The following is a 6,050-nucleotide window of genomic DNA, read 5'->3' as shown; positions in this document are numbered from 1 at the left end:
TGAAAATGCAATGTCTGTTTATCACACTCACTTTGACTATATATGTTGTAGCAAGAGATTTTTTCTCGCTTACGGCCATACCAGCCTGGGTACGCCCGATCTCGTCTGATCTCGGAAGCTAAGCAGGGTCGGGCCTGGTTAGTACTTGGATGGGAGACCGCCTGGGAATACCAGGTGCTGTAAGCATTTTGTCCACGAGGGTGTGCTCTTGCACTATTTCATCAGCAACACTGCCTTGTATTAAGCATTTAATGATGAATTGACTAAATGTCTGTTTTATCAGACTCACTTTGACTATATATGTTGTAGCAAGAGATTGTTTCTCGCTTACGGCCATACCAGCCTGGGTACGCCCGATCTCGTCTGATCTCGGAAGCTAAGCAGGGTCGGGCCTGGTTAGTACTTGGATGGGAGACCGCCTGGGAATACCAGGTGCTGTAAGCATTTTGTCCACGAGGGTGTGCCCCTGCACTATTTCATCAGCAACACTGCCTTGTAGTAAGCATTTAATGATGAATTGACTAAATGCAGCTTCCTGCCTTTTTAATAGGATCAAATTTCCTTGTGTTTTCAATTAGCATCTGCCTTGTATTTATAAGACAAACAAGAATATTGTTGCTGAATGCAGCTTGTGTGTGCTTTGTGCTCCTTTGCCCTGTTCAAATGATGAAAGGAAATAAAGTTTGTATTTTATCCAACTACCTGTGCTAAAAAGTGATGGGAACAGTGTTTGTAATTTCTTCTACTTTTTCAGTGACACAAAGTTCAAGCTGCTTATCTAATTGGTGAAAATGCAATGTCTGTTTATCACACTCACTTTGACTATATATGTTGTAGCAAGAGATTGTTTCTCGCTTACGGCCATACCAGCCTGGGTACGCCCGATCTCGTCTGATCTCGGAAGCTAAGCAGGGTCGGGCCTGGTTAGTACTTGGATGGGAGACCGCCTGGGAATACCAGGTGCTGTAAGCATTTTGTCCACGAGGGTGTGCCCCTGCACTATTTCATCAGCAACACTGCCTTGTATTAAGCATTTAATGATGAATTGACTAAATGTCTGTTTTATCAGACTCACTTTGACTATATATGTTGTAGCAAGAGATTGTTTCTCGCTTACGGCCATACCAGCCTGGGTACGCCCGATCTCGTCTGATCTCGGAAGCTAAGCAGGGTCGGGCCTGGTTAGTACTTGGATGGGAGACCGCCTGGGAATACCAGGTGCTGTAAGCATTTTGTCCACGAGGGTGTGCCCCTGCACTATTTCATCAGCAACACTGCCTTGTAGTAAGCATTTAATGATGAATTGACTAAATGCAGCTTCCTGCCTTTTTAATAGGATCAAATTTCCTTGTGTTTTCAATTAGCATCTGCCTTGTATTTATAAGACAAACAAGAATATTGTTGCTGAATGCAGCTTGTGTGTGCTTTGTGCTCCTTTGCCCTGTTCAAATGATGAAAGGAAATAAAGTTTGTATTTTATCCAACTACCTGTGCTAAAAAGTGATGGGAACAGTGTTTGTAATTTCTTCTACTTTTTCAGTGACACAAAGTTCAAGCTGCTTATCTAATTGGTGAAAATGCAATGTCTGTTTATCACACTCACTTTGACTATATATGTTGTAGCAAGAGATTGTTTCTCGCTTACGGCCATACCAGCCTGGGTACGCCCGATCTCGTCTGATCTCGGAAGCTAAGCAGGGTCGGGCCTGGTTAGTACTTGGATGGGAGACCGCCTGGGAATACCAGGTGCTGTAAGCATTTTGTCCACGAGGGTGTGCCCCTGCACTATTTCATCAGCAACACTGCCTTGTAGTAAGCATTTAATGATGAATTGACTAAATGCAGCTTCCTGCCTTTTTAATAGGATCAAATTTCCTTGTGTTTTCAATTAGCATCTGCCTTGTATTTATAAGACAAACAAGAATATTGTTGCTGAATGCAGCTTGTGTGTGCTTTGTGCTCCTTTGCCCTGTTCAAATGATGAAAGGAAATAAAGTTTGTATTTTATCCAACTACCTGTGCTAAAAAGTGATGGGAACAGTGTTTGTAATTTCTTCTACTTTTTCAGTGACACAAAGTTCAAGCTGCTTATCTAATTGGTGAAAATGCAATGTCTGTTTATCACACTCACTTTGACTATATATGTTGTAGCAAGAGATTGTTTCTCGCTTACGGCCATACCAGCCTGGGTACGCCCGATCTCGTCTGATCTCGGAAGCTAAGCAGGGTCGGGCCTGGTTAGTACTTGGATGGGAGACCGCCTGGGAATACCAGGTGCTGTAAGCATTTTGTCCACGAGGGTGTGCCCCTGCACTATTTCATCAGCAACACTGCCTTGTAGTAAGCATTTAATGATGAATTGACTAAATGCAGCTTCCTGCCTTTTTAATAGGATCAAATTTCCTTGTGTTTTCAATTAGCATCTGCCTTGTATTTATAAGACAAACAAGAATATTGTTGCTGAATGCAGCTTGTGTGTGCTTTGTGCTCCTTTGCCCTGTTCAAATGATGAAAGGAAATAAAGTTTGTATTTTATCCAACTACCTGTGCTAAAAAGTGATGGGAACAGTGTTTGTAATTTCTTCTACTTTTTCAGTGACACAAAGTTCAAGCTGCTTATCTAATTGGTGAAAATGCAATGTCTGTTTATCACACTCACTTTGACTATATATGTTGTAGCAAGAGATTTTTTCTCGCTTACGGCCATACCAGCCTGGGTACGCCCGATCTCGTCTGATCTCGGAAGCTAAGCAGGGTCGGGCCTGGTTAGTACTTGGATGGGAGACCGCCTGGGAATACCAGGTGCTGTAAGCATTTTGTCCACGAGGGTGTGCTCTTGCACTATTTCATCAGCAACACTGCCTTGTATTAAGCATTTAATGATGAATTGACTAAATGTCTGTTTTATCAGACTCACTTTGACTATATATGTTGTAGCAAGAGATTGTTTCTCGCTTACGGCCATACCAGCCTGGGTACGCCCGATCTCGTCTGATCTCGGAAGCTAAGCAGGGTCGGGCCTGGTTAGTACTTGGATGGGAGACCGCCTGGGAATACCAGGTGCTGTAAGCATTTTGTCCACGAGGGTGTGCCCCTGCACTATTTCATCAGCAACACTGCCTTGTAGTAAGCATTTAATGATGAATTGACTAAATGCAGCTTCCTGCCTTTTTAATAGGATCAAATTTCCTTGTGTTTTCAATTAGCATCTGCCTTGTATTTATAAGACAAACAAGAATATTGTTGCTGAATGCAGCTTGTGTGTGCTTTGTGCTCCTTTGCCCTGTTCAAATGATGAAAGGAAATAAAGTTTGTATTTTATCCAACTACCTGTGCTAAAAAGTGATGGGAACAGTGTTTGTAATTTCTTCTACTTTTTCAGTGACACAAAGTTCAAGCTGCTTATCTAATTGGTGAAAATGCAATGTCTGTTTATCACACTCACTTTGACTATATATGTTGTAGCAAGAGATTGTTTCTCGCTTACGGCCATACCAGCCTGGGTACGCCTGATCTCGGAAGCTAAGCAGGGTCGGGCCTGGTTAGTACTTGGATGGGAGACCGCCTGGGAATACCAGGTGCTGTAAGCATTTTGTCCACGAGGGTGTGCCCCTGCACTATTTCATCAGCAACACTGCCTTGTAGTAAGCATTTAATGATGAATTGACTAAATGCAGCTTCCTGCCTTTTTAATAGGATCAAATTTCCTTGTGTTTTCAATTAGCATCTGCCTTGTATTTATAAGACAAACAAGAATATTGTTGCTGAATGCAGCTTGTGTGTGCTTTGTGCTCCTTTGCCCTGTTCAAATGATGAAAGGAAATAAAGTTTGTATTTTATCCAACTACCTGTGCTAAAAAGTGATGGGAACAGTGTTTGTAATTTCTTCTACTTTTTCAGTGACACAAAGTTCAAGCTGCTTATCTAATTGGTGAAAATGCAATGTCTGTTTATCACACTCACTTTGACTATATATGTTGTAGCAAGAGATTGTTTCTCGCTTACGGCCATACCAGCCTGGGTACGCCCGATCTCGTCTGATCTCGGAAGCTAAGCAGGGTCGGGCCTGGTTAGTACTTGGATGGGAGACCGCCTGGGAATACCAGGTGCTGTAAGCATTTTGTCCACGAGGGTGTGCCCCTGCACTATTTCATCAGCAACACTGCCTTGTAGTAAGCATTTAATGATGAATTGACTAAATGCAGCTTCCTGCCTTTTTAATAGGATCAAATTTCCTTGTGTTTTCAATTAGCATCTGCCTTGTATTTATAAGACAAACAAGAATATTGTTGCTGAATGCAGCTTGTGTGTGCTTTGTGCTCCTTTGCCCTGTTCAAATGATGAAAGGAAATAAAGTTTGTATTTTATCCAACTACCTGTGCTAAAAAGTGATGGGAACAGTGTTTGTAATTTCTTCTACTTTTTCAGTGACACAAAGTTCAAGCTGCTTATCTAATTGGTGAAAATGCAATGTCTGTTTATCACACTCACTTTGACTATATATGTTGTAGCAAGAGATTTTTTCTCGCTTACGGCCATACCAGCCTGGGTACGCCCGATCTCGTCTGATCTCGGAAGCTAAGCAGGGTCGGGCCTGGTTAGTACTTGGATGGGAGACCGCCTGGGAATACCAGGTGCTGTAAGCATTTTGTCCACGAGGGTGTGCGCTTGCACTATTTCATCAGCAACACTGCCTTGTATTAAGCATTTAATGATGAATTGACTAAATGTCTGTTTTATCAGACTCACTTTGACTATATATGTTGTAGCAAGAGATTGTTTCTCGCTTACGGCCATACCAGCCTGGGTACGCCCGATCTCGTCTGATCTCGGAAGCTAAGCAGGGTCGGGCCTGGTTAGTACTTGGATGGGAGACCGCCTGGGAATACCAGGTGCTGTAAGCATTTTGTCCACGAGGGTGTGCTCTTGCACTATTTCATCAGCAACACTGCCTTGTAGTAAGCATTTAATGATGAATTGACTAAATGCAGCTTCCTGCCTTTTTAATAGGATCAAATTTCCTTGTGTTTTCAATTAGCATCTGCCTTGTATTTATAAGACAAACAAGAATATTGTTGCTGAATGCAGCTTGTGTGTGCTTTGTGCTCCTTTGCCCTGTTCAAATGATGAAAGGAAATAAAGTTTGTATTTTATCCAACTACCTGTGCTAAAAAGTGATGGGAACAGTGTTTGTAATTTCTTCTACTTTTTCAGTGACACAAAGTTCAAGCTGCTTATCTAATTGGTGAAAATGCAATGTCTGTTTATCACACTCACTTTGACTATATATGTTGTAGCAAGAGATTGTTTCTCGCTTACGGCCATACCAGCCTGGGTACGCCCGATCTTGTCTGATCTCGGAAGCTAAGCAATGTCGGGCCTGGTTAGTACTTGGATGGGAGACCGCCTGGGAATACCAGGTGCTGTAAGCATTTTGTCCACGAGGGTGTGCCCCTGCACTATTTCATCAGCAACACTGCCTTGTAGTAAGCATTTAATGATGAATTGACTAAATGCAGCTTCCTGCCTTTTTAATAGGATCAAATTTCCTTGTGTTTTCAATTAGCATCTGCCTTGTATTTATAAGACAAACAAGAATATTGTTGCTGAATGCAGCTTTGTGCTCCTTTGCCCTGTTCAAATGATGAAAGGAAATAAAGTTTGTATTTTATCCAACTACCTGTGCTAAAAAGTGATGGGAACAGTGTTTGTAATTTCTTCTACTTTTTCAGTGACACAAAGTTCAAGCTGCTTATCTAATTGGTGAAAATGCAATGTCTGTTTATCACACTCACTTTGACTATATATGTTGTAGCAAGAGATTGTTTCTCGCTTACGGCCATACCAGCCTGGGTACTCCCGATCTCGTCTGATCTCGGAAGCTAAGCAGGGTCGGGCCTGGTTAGTACTTGGATGAGAGACCGCCTGGGAATACCAGGTGCTGTAAGCATTTTGTCCACGAGGGTGTGCCCCTGCACTATTTCATCAGCAACACTGCCTTGTAGTAAGCATTTAATGATGAATTGACTAAATGCAGCTTCCTGCCTTTT

The 6,050-nt window shown here is 42.3% G+C and overlaps 13 non-coding genes and 1 pseudogene across 13 annotated transcripts; all 14 read left to right on the top strand.

Moving 5' to 3' along the window:
• Positions 1-67: 67 nt before the first annotated feature.
• LOC145855964 (5S ribosomal RNA) lies at positions 68-186 on the top strand. Its single transcript, XR_014376852.1, has one exon. It is a non-coding gene; the product is annotated as a 5S ribosomal RNA (ribosomal RNA).
• A 139-nt stretch (positions 187-325) lies between these two features.
• LOC145855963 (5S ribosomal RNA) lies at positions 326-444 on the top strand. Its single transcript, XR_014376851.1, has one exon. It is a non-coding gene; the product is annotated as a 5S ribosomal RNA (ribosomal RNA).
• Positions 445-853: 409 nt separating this feature from the next.
• LOC145855962 (5S ribosomal RNA) lies at positions 854-972 on the top strand. The gene has a single exon (XR_014376850.1). It is a non-coding gene; the product is annotated as a 5S ribosomal RNA (ribosomal RNA).
• A 139-nt stretch (positions 973-1,111) lies between these two features.
• LOC145855961 (5S ribosomal RNA) lies at positions 1,112-1,230 on the top strand. Its single transcript, XR_014376849.1, has one exon. It is a non-coding gene; the product is annotated as a 5S ribosomal RNA (ribosomal RNA).
• A 409-nt stretch (positions 1,231-1,639) lies between these two features.
• On the top strand, positions 1,640-1,758 carry LOC145855960 (5S ribosomal RNA). The gene has a single exon (XR_014376848.1). It is a non-coding gene; the product is annotated as a 5S ribosomal RNA (ribosomal RNA).
• A 409-nt stretch (positions 1,759-2,167) lies between these two features.
• Positions 2,168-2,286, top strand: LOC145855959 (5S ribosomal RNA). Its single transcript, XR_014376847.1, has one exon. It is a non-coding gene; the product is annotated as a 5S ribosomal RNA (ribosomal RNA).
• Positions 2,287-2,695: 409 nt separating this feature from the next.
• LOC145855958 (5S ribosomal RNA) lies at positions 2,696-2,814 on the top strand. The gene has a single exon (XR_014376846.1). It is a non-coding gene; the product is annotated as a 5S ribosomal RNA (ribosomal RNA).
• Positions 2,815-2,953: 139 nt separating this feature from the next.
• LOC145855957 (5S ribosomal RNA) lies at positions 2,954-3,072 on the top strand. The gene has a single exon (XR_014376845.1). It is a non-coding gene; the product is annotated as a 5S ribosomal RNA (ribosomal RNA).
• A 409-nt stretch (positions 3,073-3,481) lies between these two features.
• Positions 3,482-3,590, top strand: LOC145853281 (uncharacterized; annotated as a pseudogene).
• A 409-nt stretch (positions 3,591-3,999) lies between these two features.
• On the top strand, positions 4,000-4,118 carry LOC145855956 (5S ribosomal RNA). Its single transcript, XR_014376844.1, has one exon. It is a non-coding gene; the product is annotated as a 5S ribosomal RNA (ribosomal RNA).
• Positions 4,119-4,527: 409 nt separating this feature from the next.
• LOC145855955 (5S ribosomal RNA) lies at positions 4,528-4,646 on the top strand. Its single transcript, XR_014376843.1, has one exon. It is a non-coding gene; the product is annotated as a 5S ribosomal RNA (ribosomal RNA).
• A 139-nt stretch (positions 4,647-4,785) lies between these two features.
• Positions 4,786-4,904, top strand: LOC145855953 (5S ribosomal RNA). The gene has a single exon (XR_014376841.1). It is a non-coding gene; the product is annotated as a 5S ribosomal RNA (ribosomal RNA).
• A 409-nt stretch (positions 4,905-5,313) lies between these two features.
• LOC145852575 (5S ribosomal RNA) lies at positions 5,314-5,432 on the top strand. Its single transcript, XR_014374431.1, has one exon. It is a non-coding gene; the product is annotated as a 5S ribosomal RNA (ribosomal RNA).
• A 399-nt stretch (positions 5,433-5,831) lies between these two features.
• Positions 5,832-5,950, top strand: LOC145885901 (5S ribosomal RNA). The gene has a single exon (XR_014397485.1). It is a non-coding gene; the product is annotated as a 5S ribosomal RNA (ribosomal RNA).
• The last annotated feature ends 100 nt before the right edge of the window (positions 5,951-6,050 follow it).

This window comes from Salmo salar, chromosome 08 (genome assembly GCF_965601325.2).
Source record: "Salmo salar chromosome 08, fSalSal1, whole genome shotgun sequence".
Lineage (NCBI taxonomy): Eukaryota > Metazoa > Chordata > Actinopteri > Salmoniformes > Salmonidae > Salmo > Salmo salar.
This window is presented reverse-complemented; position numbering and strand designations above follow the sequence as displayed.